The sequence below is a fragment of the Curcuma longa genome, chromosome 1 (assembly GCF_044706935.1).
Source record: "Curcuma longa cultivar G26 ecotype Majalengka, Jawa Barat chromosome 1, ITB_CL_G26_1.1, whole genome shotgun sequence".
Classification (NCBI taxonomy): domain Eukaryota; kingdom Viridiplantae; phylum Streptophyta; class Magnoliopsida; order Zingiberales; family Zingiberaceae; genus Curcuma; species Curcuma longa.
The window spans coordinates 2,793,932-2,802,437 of NC_133861.1; the positions used below are offsets into that span (position 1 = coordinate 2,793,932).

An 8,506-nucleotide genomic window follows, 5' to 3' on the forward strand; every position below is an offset into this window, starting at 1 on the left:
GTCCGAGGTCTCTCCGGCGAGATCTAGCCCAAGCGACTCCCCTCCGATCACCGGCGGTCCCTACTTGGCTCCCAGCTCCTGCTAAGGGCGGCGAGCTCTTGTGCGTTGGTGAGATCCAGTGGCAGCGTCGCGCGCGATCGGGAGAAGGGAGAATCGCGATGGGGAGAAAGGTTGCGGCTACTGTAGCAACCTTAATAGGTTTTCTTAATGGGTCGGGTCTTTGGTTAACGGGTTGGGGGTTTGTTTTAGGATCCACTAACTCATTAACTCAAATCTCAACTAAACCCAACTCGAATCCAGCTAACCAAATCAACTGAATCGGTCAAAACCCCAATCAAACCGGAAACCAGGTGAACCAACTCCTAGTGAACCGATTTATTTTTGGTTCACTTGGTTCAGTGGCCAAACGACCTCCGATTTGGTCCAACCAAGTTTCGTTTGGTTCGTCTTCGCGAGACGCATTTTTCCGTATCCATGGTAAAAATTTTCGGTATCTTACAGTATATGTCCCATCGTTGACCTGTATTAAAAAAGGGGAGGTCATGTCATGCACGTGCTTTGCCATGATGAGTTGCAGGGGCGGCAGGAGAACATTCACAATCACGTGATGGGGGAGTGGTCTTTTGGAAAAAAGGGAAACCGGTACAAGGCCATAGCGGAGCGATAAGGATGGCGGGCCTTATATCCGAATGGATGGACTCGGCTCGGGGCCGAGATGCCGGGACGGAACGATAAGGTTGGTGGGCCTTATGTCTGAATGGATTGACTCGGCTCGGAGCCGAGGTGCCGGGGCGGAATGATAAGGTTGGCGAGCCTTATGTCCGAATGGATCGATTTGGCTCAGAGACGAGGTGCCGGGGCGGAACGATAAGGCTGGCGAGCCTTATGTCCGAATGGATCGACTCGGCTCGAGGCTGAGACAGCCGAGGGTCCGGCTCGATCCGAATGCTGTGATGCTCTGAGCGCGACTCGACGATCCAGCTCAGCCTTACTATCAGTTCGTCGGATATTGTGCGGGGATTCGATATTGGGTATTCGAGAGGGCGAACCTTGATCTGGTTACGACACTCTTAGCGAAGTACCATCGTTCATTGTATCCTATCGGATTCCCCCATTTCGGTTCGCGAGACTCAGTTTGGAATAGAAATGTCAGGATATCCGGACCGTCTCCGGAGGAGATGTCCGTGTGAAACTGCGTCGTCTTGGAGGAGCTTGTTTCCTTGTGGGTTCGACAAGGTTCCCGCGCCAACTCGAGGGATTCGGCAGGTGTCTGAGAGGGGGAGGTTGGATCGGCCTTCGAATGAGAATAAAGAGTTGGGGAGTTAGCTCGGTGGTCTTGACTTGGGACCATAGGGCCGGGGATCTGGTTCGGTTTTCATCAGGCGATGCTTCGAACACGACTCGGTGACCTGGCTGAGCTTTGTGAGACCCTGAGGCCAAACCGATAGGTTGTTCTCGGACTCGACTAACCGTGATCCGCTCTCTTACGCCCATAACCATAGCTTTGTAACAGAATGAGTAACATGTGAAGTTCAAGGCTGTGTTTTGCTAAGCTTGACGATATTCAAGTTTTTTTATGAGGATTTAGCTGTGGGATCCGACCTGGATCTCTGTGGACTGCTAAATAGTTTTTATGGTAAAAATTGGATAAGAAAGGTGGAGTAAAATTTTAAAGGGTTAAAAGAATTTAGAAGAGTATTTATTTGTGAAATTAGGGTCTACAACTACAAGTTTAATAGTTTTAGCTGAAATAATTATACACGTGGTCCTATTTATTCTAAATTAAAAAATATAAAGTATACATAATAAGCGTAGTGGAATACATAGTCATGTTGAAGATTTAGACGAACATCTGTTGGATTGAAAATATAGGCTGAAACGCACCCCCTTTAACTATTCAGTAAATTAAAGTGGTACCTTTTAAATTTTCCTTTTTATTTTTTGAGATTAAAAATATGTAGAATTATAGTATGTTAATTTATAAAGAAGATATTCATGAATGAAACATGATGGATACCTCAGTAGATAGATAAAGTCTTTATATTAATCAATATATATATGCCATGCGTGAAGACCATGCATTACATATATATTTACATTTATTTTACTTCATCATCGCCATTAACAACATAATAGGATATATATACGATGCCACATGCATCTAGGTGCATATATATATATATATATATATATATATATATAATAATTAGGCTCGCACTTTGTCCCTCTAGTGCATACATACATGTATGAGAGACTTCATGGAGATGGAGCTGCCCTACAACCTCGTTTGTAAATAGGGCATGTTCTTCTGCCTGCTGTAGAAAGTTAATTAATTATTTCAACATAAAAATGAGAAAGCTAATTATTAATTAAGCTAGCATGAACAAAAAATTAATTATCATAAGTACTTGGAGGAGGTTGTACCCTTGATCGGGCAGTTGTATGGTTGACCAGGCTTTACTTGGCATGCAGCTGCAACAACCAATTGAAGGTTAATCAACAGTTAGTCACAGGGCAGAACGAGGAAGCTACAAATAGCATCAACACTAATTCATGTCGAAAACAAATTAACGTAAAGCATTAATTAATTTTAAAATGATTGTGATTACTAACGTCGGGTAGGGTGCAAGGCGGGGTTGGAAACACTTGTTGCTCCCATGGCCGGCGGCGAGAGGGCAGAAGTGATGAGGAAGATGATGAGAGGAACTGCAATGAAGTGGAGAGGAGATCCATCGTTCCTAGTTAATATTCTACAAGGAATCGCCTTTCCCATCTATCAATCCTACTTCACTATACAGTACTGCACTAGCTACTAGCTCAATTAAGTGTGGGATGGAGTTATAACAACTCTATTGTCGTCTATTTATAGAGTCGATCCGTCTTAAATTATCAAACAGCATCGATAAATTTTAAGATAAGCTTCAGTTTAGTTATCTCTGGAAAAGCCTCAACCTAAACCTCATTTAGGTCTTGGAGCTATAAAAATATCTTTATAGGAGTTTAATATTTTTTTTCTCAACCGCATGTTTTTTTTAAAAAAAAAAATTGAGATAATTGCTAGAATCGTTTTAGACCCTGATTAGGAATCTAGCACCAGATTAAAAGCTATAAGTTTCATTTTTTTTTGTTTTGTAATTAATCTAGTGCATATTTTTTAATATTATAAATAAAATTATTATAATATTATAATTTCAATAATATTTTTTCATTTTCAAGAAAAGTATATATATGTTTGACATGATGTCAATTTCATTATTTTCATTTGATTTAATTTGTTTGATCAATATATAATTTACTGGAGCTTAGCTTATTTTTGTTGATCAACAAAATCTTAAGCTAGCGCACGCCCAAGGATTGGCTTTACGTTAAATTGTGGAATCGAATTAAGTGATTCAAGAGAAACCAGAAAGAAACTGAAAGGGAGAGAGTAGTGTCCTGATAAATTGTGGAAATTAAATAGCTGCATTATTTTTCTTCTCATTTCCAACACTCCTTGGCTTTGTCCCCTCGAACCGGCCACCCAAAACTGTCATTTCATATTTATTGTAAAATTAAAATTACTTCCCTAAAATAAAGTTTGTCATGCTTAATGATGTCAATTTTGTTATTTTTATTTGATTTATTTATTTTTCTATTAATTGGAATTTATCTGATCAATAATTGACATGACTCCAATTTATCCTGTTTTTGCTGAACTAATTCCTGACCTCTCATCATCAGGACGAGGATTGTGTGCTAATTTTTAAATTGGGTTTTAATTTCCACAACAATTCTTGTATTTTTCTTTTATGACTACTGTCTGTCCATATCTTGATGCATGTCTTTGTATATTTTTCTGCCATATTTGAAAAGTCATCAATGGGTCTTGGTTGATCCGTGGTATTCTGCAAAGACTTAAATCAATGACAAAATTGAAGTCTCCGTGAAGAACTGACCTTAGAAATATTCTCCATCCTTTGAATTTGTGGTATTCTACAAAGACTTAAATCAATGACAAAATTGAAGTCTCTGTGAAAAACTGACCATAGAAATATTCTACATCCTTTTAATTTATAAAATTACAAATTGTCTGTCCACATATATATATACGATCTTTTGTACAAGTATTTTTAATTGTTTAGAAGTCATCGATGTCTAGTATTGTTAGTCATATTCTTTCTTAGGAGGTGGGAGATAATCTTTGAGGTGGGAGACTCAGGACAGAGACATATATGGTTCTAAGATGAGACTTCAGGATCGAGATGATCCAATACCAAACTCGAGACTTTTGTTAGCTCGAGACCTAGCTTCCCCAGAGCTCGGGCTCGGGAATGTGGGACCTTAGGACCTGAGCTAAGTGATGTGCCAAGCTAGTTGGGGGGTTGAGCACTGAACTGAACCGGTCGGCTATGGGATCGGGCCTTACCTCTATCATATCGGTGTCAATGGGACCAGATCTTGACTTTCTTGACCATGATATATCAATCCATAACACAGTCAAAGTCAATAATGGATCACTTCTACCTCCTGGATCACTAGGCTCCCTTTTATAAATCTAGTCTAAGGAGAATGAAAGTCGGCTAACTAGATTTTTGAAAAATGAAAAAATTTCCTTAACCAAATTTCTCTCCTTTACTTATTATCGAAGCCCCTAATAAGGCATTGAAGCACCTTTATGGCTTAAGGTTCTTTGTAATTCATTTTGGATTTAATAAATCCGCATCCAACGGTGATAATCCTGTCGCCTTTTAAAATCTAATTCGATTGTTAAGTATTGAATTTTTTCAAATAAATAAATATAATAATAATAAGGGAACGAATTGAATCATCAGATACGAAGTGAGAGATCTAAATTAAAATCGGATCATGTTCAAATTAAATCCAATAGGTAGGCGCAGAGATAAGGATTATATTAATTCAAATCAAAATTAATTTAGATTTGATTTGATTAAGTTATAGCCGAATTAAGTATTAGATTTAAATTAATTTGGTTGGTTTAAAATGAATTAAAATATTTTTGAAGAAACCTTCTCTCTCTCCTCGTTTTTCCCTCTCCGTGCAAGCAACAACACCTTGCCCATACCGCCTCGCCATGCCGCTGTCCATCCCTCTTCCCTTTACTTTTCTCCCCTTCTTCTCTTTCCATTTCTTCTCTCCTCCGTCTTCTTCTCTTCTCCAACGGCAGAAAAGGAAAAAAAAAAACGTAGTAGCCCTTTCCCCTTCTTCTCAAGCATAGCAGCAACCTTCCCTCCCCTTTCTTTTGTGGTCTTCCGACCAACAACAACAACCACAAAAGCAGCCATCGGATTCCCATTGAAGCTTGTTGTGGTTATCATCGAAACTCACCCAGGCTACTGATAAAAAGACAAGATTTTTCCCTTTCTCCTTCACTAGCTAGCAACCTTCTTTCGTTTTCAACCTTTACTTGCTGACATGGTTGCCTCTTTAAAACACAAGCACATAAAAGATCCTCCAAAATCTGGATAGTACGTTCTGACTGTTCATCAGTCTGAGGATGAAAAATAGTGCTAAAGCGTAGTTCAGTACCCAATACCTTTTGGAAACACTACCAGAATAAATCTTGACGCAAAACATGGATCTTGATCCAAAATAATACTAAGGGGAATACCATGGAGTTTAGTAATTTCCTTACAATATAGCTCTGCTAGACGATTAAGAGATTATGTCCTACAAATCGATAAGAAATGTGCTGATTTAGTGCACCACATTGAAAACATTTCAAGAGTATCTAACCTTGCTGTGATGGGAGTGGGCGGCTAGATCTTTGTGATACTTTAGCTACCTTTTGTGGCTGTGAAGACTCTCTAGTCGTATCCTGGTCAGGGGGTCGACGACCTCAACTCTGCCGTCTAGAGTGGCGATGTCTGCGAGGTTTGTCGGCTAACTTTTTTTCCTGGGAGATTTGTTACTGATAATTCATACACATTTTTTCTGATTATTCACTTAGTCATTGGCTAACTGTCTGCATTCTTTGACCTCTAGTTTTGTAGGCGTAGACATGCTTTTGATATTATATTTGATTCAACTTTCTTTAAAGTTGCTCAAAGATCTTGACGTGTTGATTCCTGATTTATTTTATTTTTATTTTGTTGTATTTACATTTTATTGCATATGTCGTTTTATATGTATCGTTTGTTGTCCATGAAACATATGATATATATAATTTTGAATTTTTTTTATTCTGTTTATATAGTATAAATGATTTCTTTTATTATATTGTCACGAGTGGGGTATCTCTTGATGTACAAGAATGACACCCCGAGGCGTGACATCAATTCTCCTCGATCATTTCTCGTACTCCATCATTTTACTGTCGCCTTCTTTCTCCAATATATATATTCTCATCTATTTATAGAGTCAAGGAAATTGAATATGTATAGTCTTGGTTTGTTTCACAACAGGACAAATATGAAAATAAGCTTTTAGTTTCAGTATCTCTGGGAAAACCTCAATCTAAGCCTCATTATGAACAATTTGGATTTAGAAATTTTTTTGGTACCTAGGAGTTTTATTTTTCAAATTAAAGATATTTTTAAAAAAAAAAAAAGAAGTTGAGATAATTACAAGTTTTGCTAGGATCCTTTAACAATCTATAAGTACAAATTTATATCCTAATTAGGAATCTAGCACCAGCTTCAGCTTTAACAATCTATAAGTTTCAAACCTTTTTTTTTTTGGTTTTGTAATTAATCTAGTGCACAGTTTAAACCTAATATATTGTAACAACATTTTTTATTTTATAATAAAATTATTATAATTTCAGTCTTAATTATTTTTGTCTCCATTTTCATAAAAAAGTTTGGCATGTTTACATTATTGAGAAGTACTTGATATGATGTACATTTCATCATGTCAATCTTGTTATTATTATTTGATTTATTTATTTTTCTATAAATTGGAACTTATCTGATCAATAATCGATCACTCCAATTTATCCCATTTTTGCTGAACTAATTCCTGACCACCTCACCAGGATGAGGATTGTGTGCTAATTCTTACTAAAACTACAAGCTAAGCTAGTACCCTAATTTTGATGATAAAAAGATACTTTTTGATTTTTATCCATCTTTTCTTTTACTTTTAAAAAAATATATAGCTTAATATATGTTAATTTATAAAGAACATGCATGCATCAAACATAACAAGCTCCACTTGCACATGGTACCTCAGTAGCTAGTGAGATAAGTAGTCTTTATATTTATCAATACATATGATCGTAGAAGACCATGCATTACAGATTTGCATATAGTTTGATGAACTTCCTTGGCATTATTTTATTTTACTTCAATATATATATATATATATATATATATATATATATATATATATATATATATATATATATATATATATATATATATATATATATATATATATATATATATATATATATATATATATATATTATCTTGTGAAGAGGGATGCTCGCCTTTCACATGGATCTGTTGTAATTAGAGTAGCAACTTATTCCTCTCTATGCATGTATATATATACATGCATAAGAAATCTCATGGAGGCGGAGGGCTGGGACATCTGTAGACTCCACAGTCTTTCCATGCAACAACAATAGAAGGTTAATTATAATTTCAACATATATATATATATATATATATAGAAGACTAATTGATTGAGCATGCATGAACAAGAAATTAAATATATATATATATATATATCAAATAGATTCTTTTGGAGTAAAATTTATATAATCGTATGCAATCATGATGTGATTTGCAAGATAAGTACATACTTGAAGGAGGCGGGTAGCAGTTGTATGGTTGGCCTTTTTGCTCCTCGGCATACAGCTGCAATGGCCAGTTGAAGGCTAATAGTTAGTCACAAGGCTCAACGAGGAAGCCACAAATAGCACCGAGACTATCTAGTTAGTTCATGTTGGAAATAAATCAACTTAAAGCATGTTAAAATGATTGTGATTACTAACGTCGGGTAGGGTCCAAGCCGGGGTAGGAAACACTTAAGCTTCTTGCTTCCGTGGCCGGCGGCGAGAGGGCAGAAGTGATGAGGAAGATGATGAGAGGAACTGCAATGAAGTGGAGAGGAGATCCATCGTTCCTAGTTATTATTCTACAAGGAATAATCGCCTTTCCCATCTATCAATCCTACTTCACTATACAGTACTACACTAGCTACTAGCTCAATTAAGTGTGGGATGGAGTTATAACAACTCTATTGTCGTCTATTTATAGAGTCGATCGGCGCGGTATGGTCTTCACTTCAGCTTTATACAATCCATAACATTCATATTTTCTTTGTTTATAATTAATCTAGTGCATATTAACTTTAGAGTTACTATATTGTATATGGGAAATATGGGAGTGGAAATATGGGAGTGCAGTGTCTTGACAAAGTGTGGAAATATGAGCACTCCCATCAATAGAGACTGTTGGAAACTTATATGGATGGATTGGCTATGTTTATCCAACAATTGGGTCAGGTTAATATCAACTTCCATTAAAAGTCCAGACATCAGAACGTAGACTAGAAATTT

At 36.8% G+C, this 8,506-nt stretch overlaps 1 long non-coding RNA gene across 1 annotated transcript; it reads right to left on the reverse strand.

Annotated features, from left to right (window-relative positions):
• Positions 1 to 7,395: 7,395 nt before the first annotated feature.
• LOC141840132 (uncharacterized) lies at positions 7,396 to 8,152 on the reverse strand. Its single transcript, XR_012602728.1, has 3 exons — positions 7,940 to 8,152; positions 7,748 to 7,802; positions 7,396 to 7,549 (listed from the first exon to the last, which is right to left on the reverse strand). It is a non-coding gene; the product is annotated as an uncharacterized LOC141840132 (long non-coding RNA).
• Positions 8,153 to 8,506: the final 354 nt, after the last annotated feature.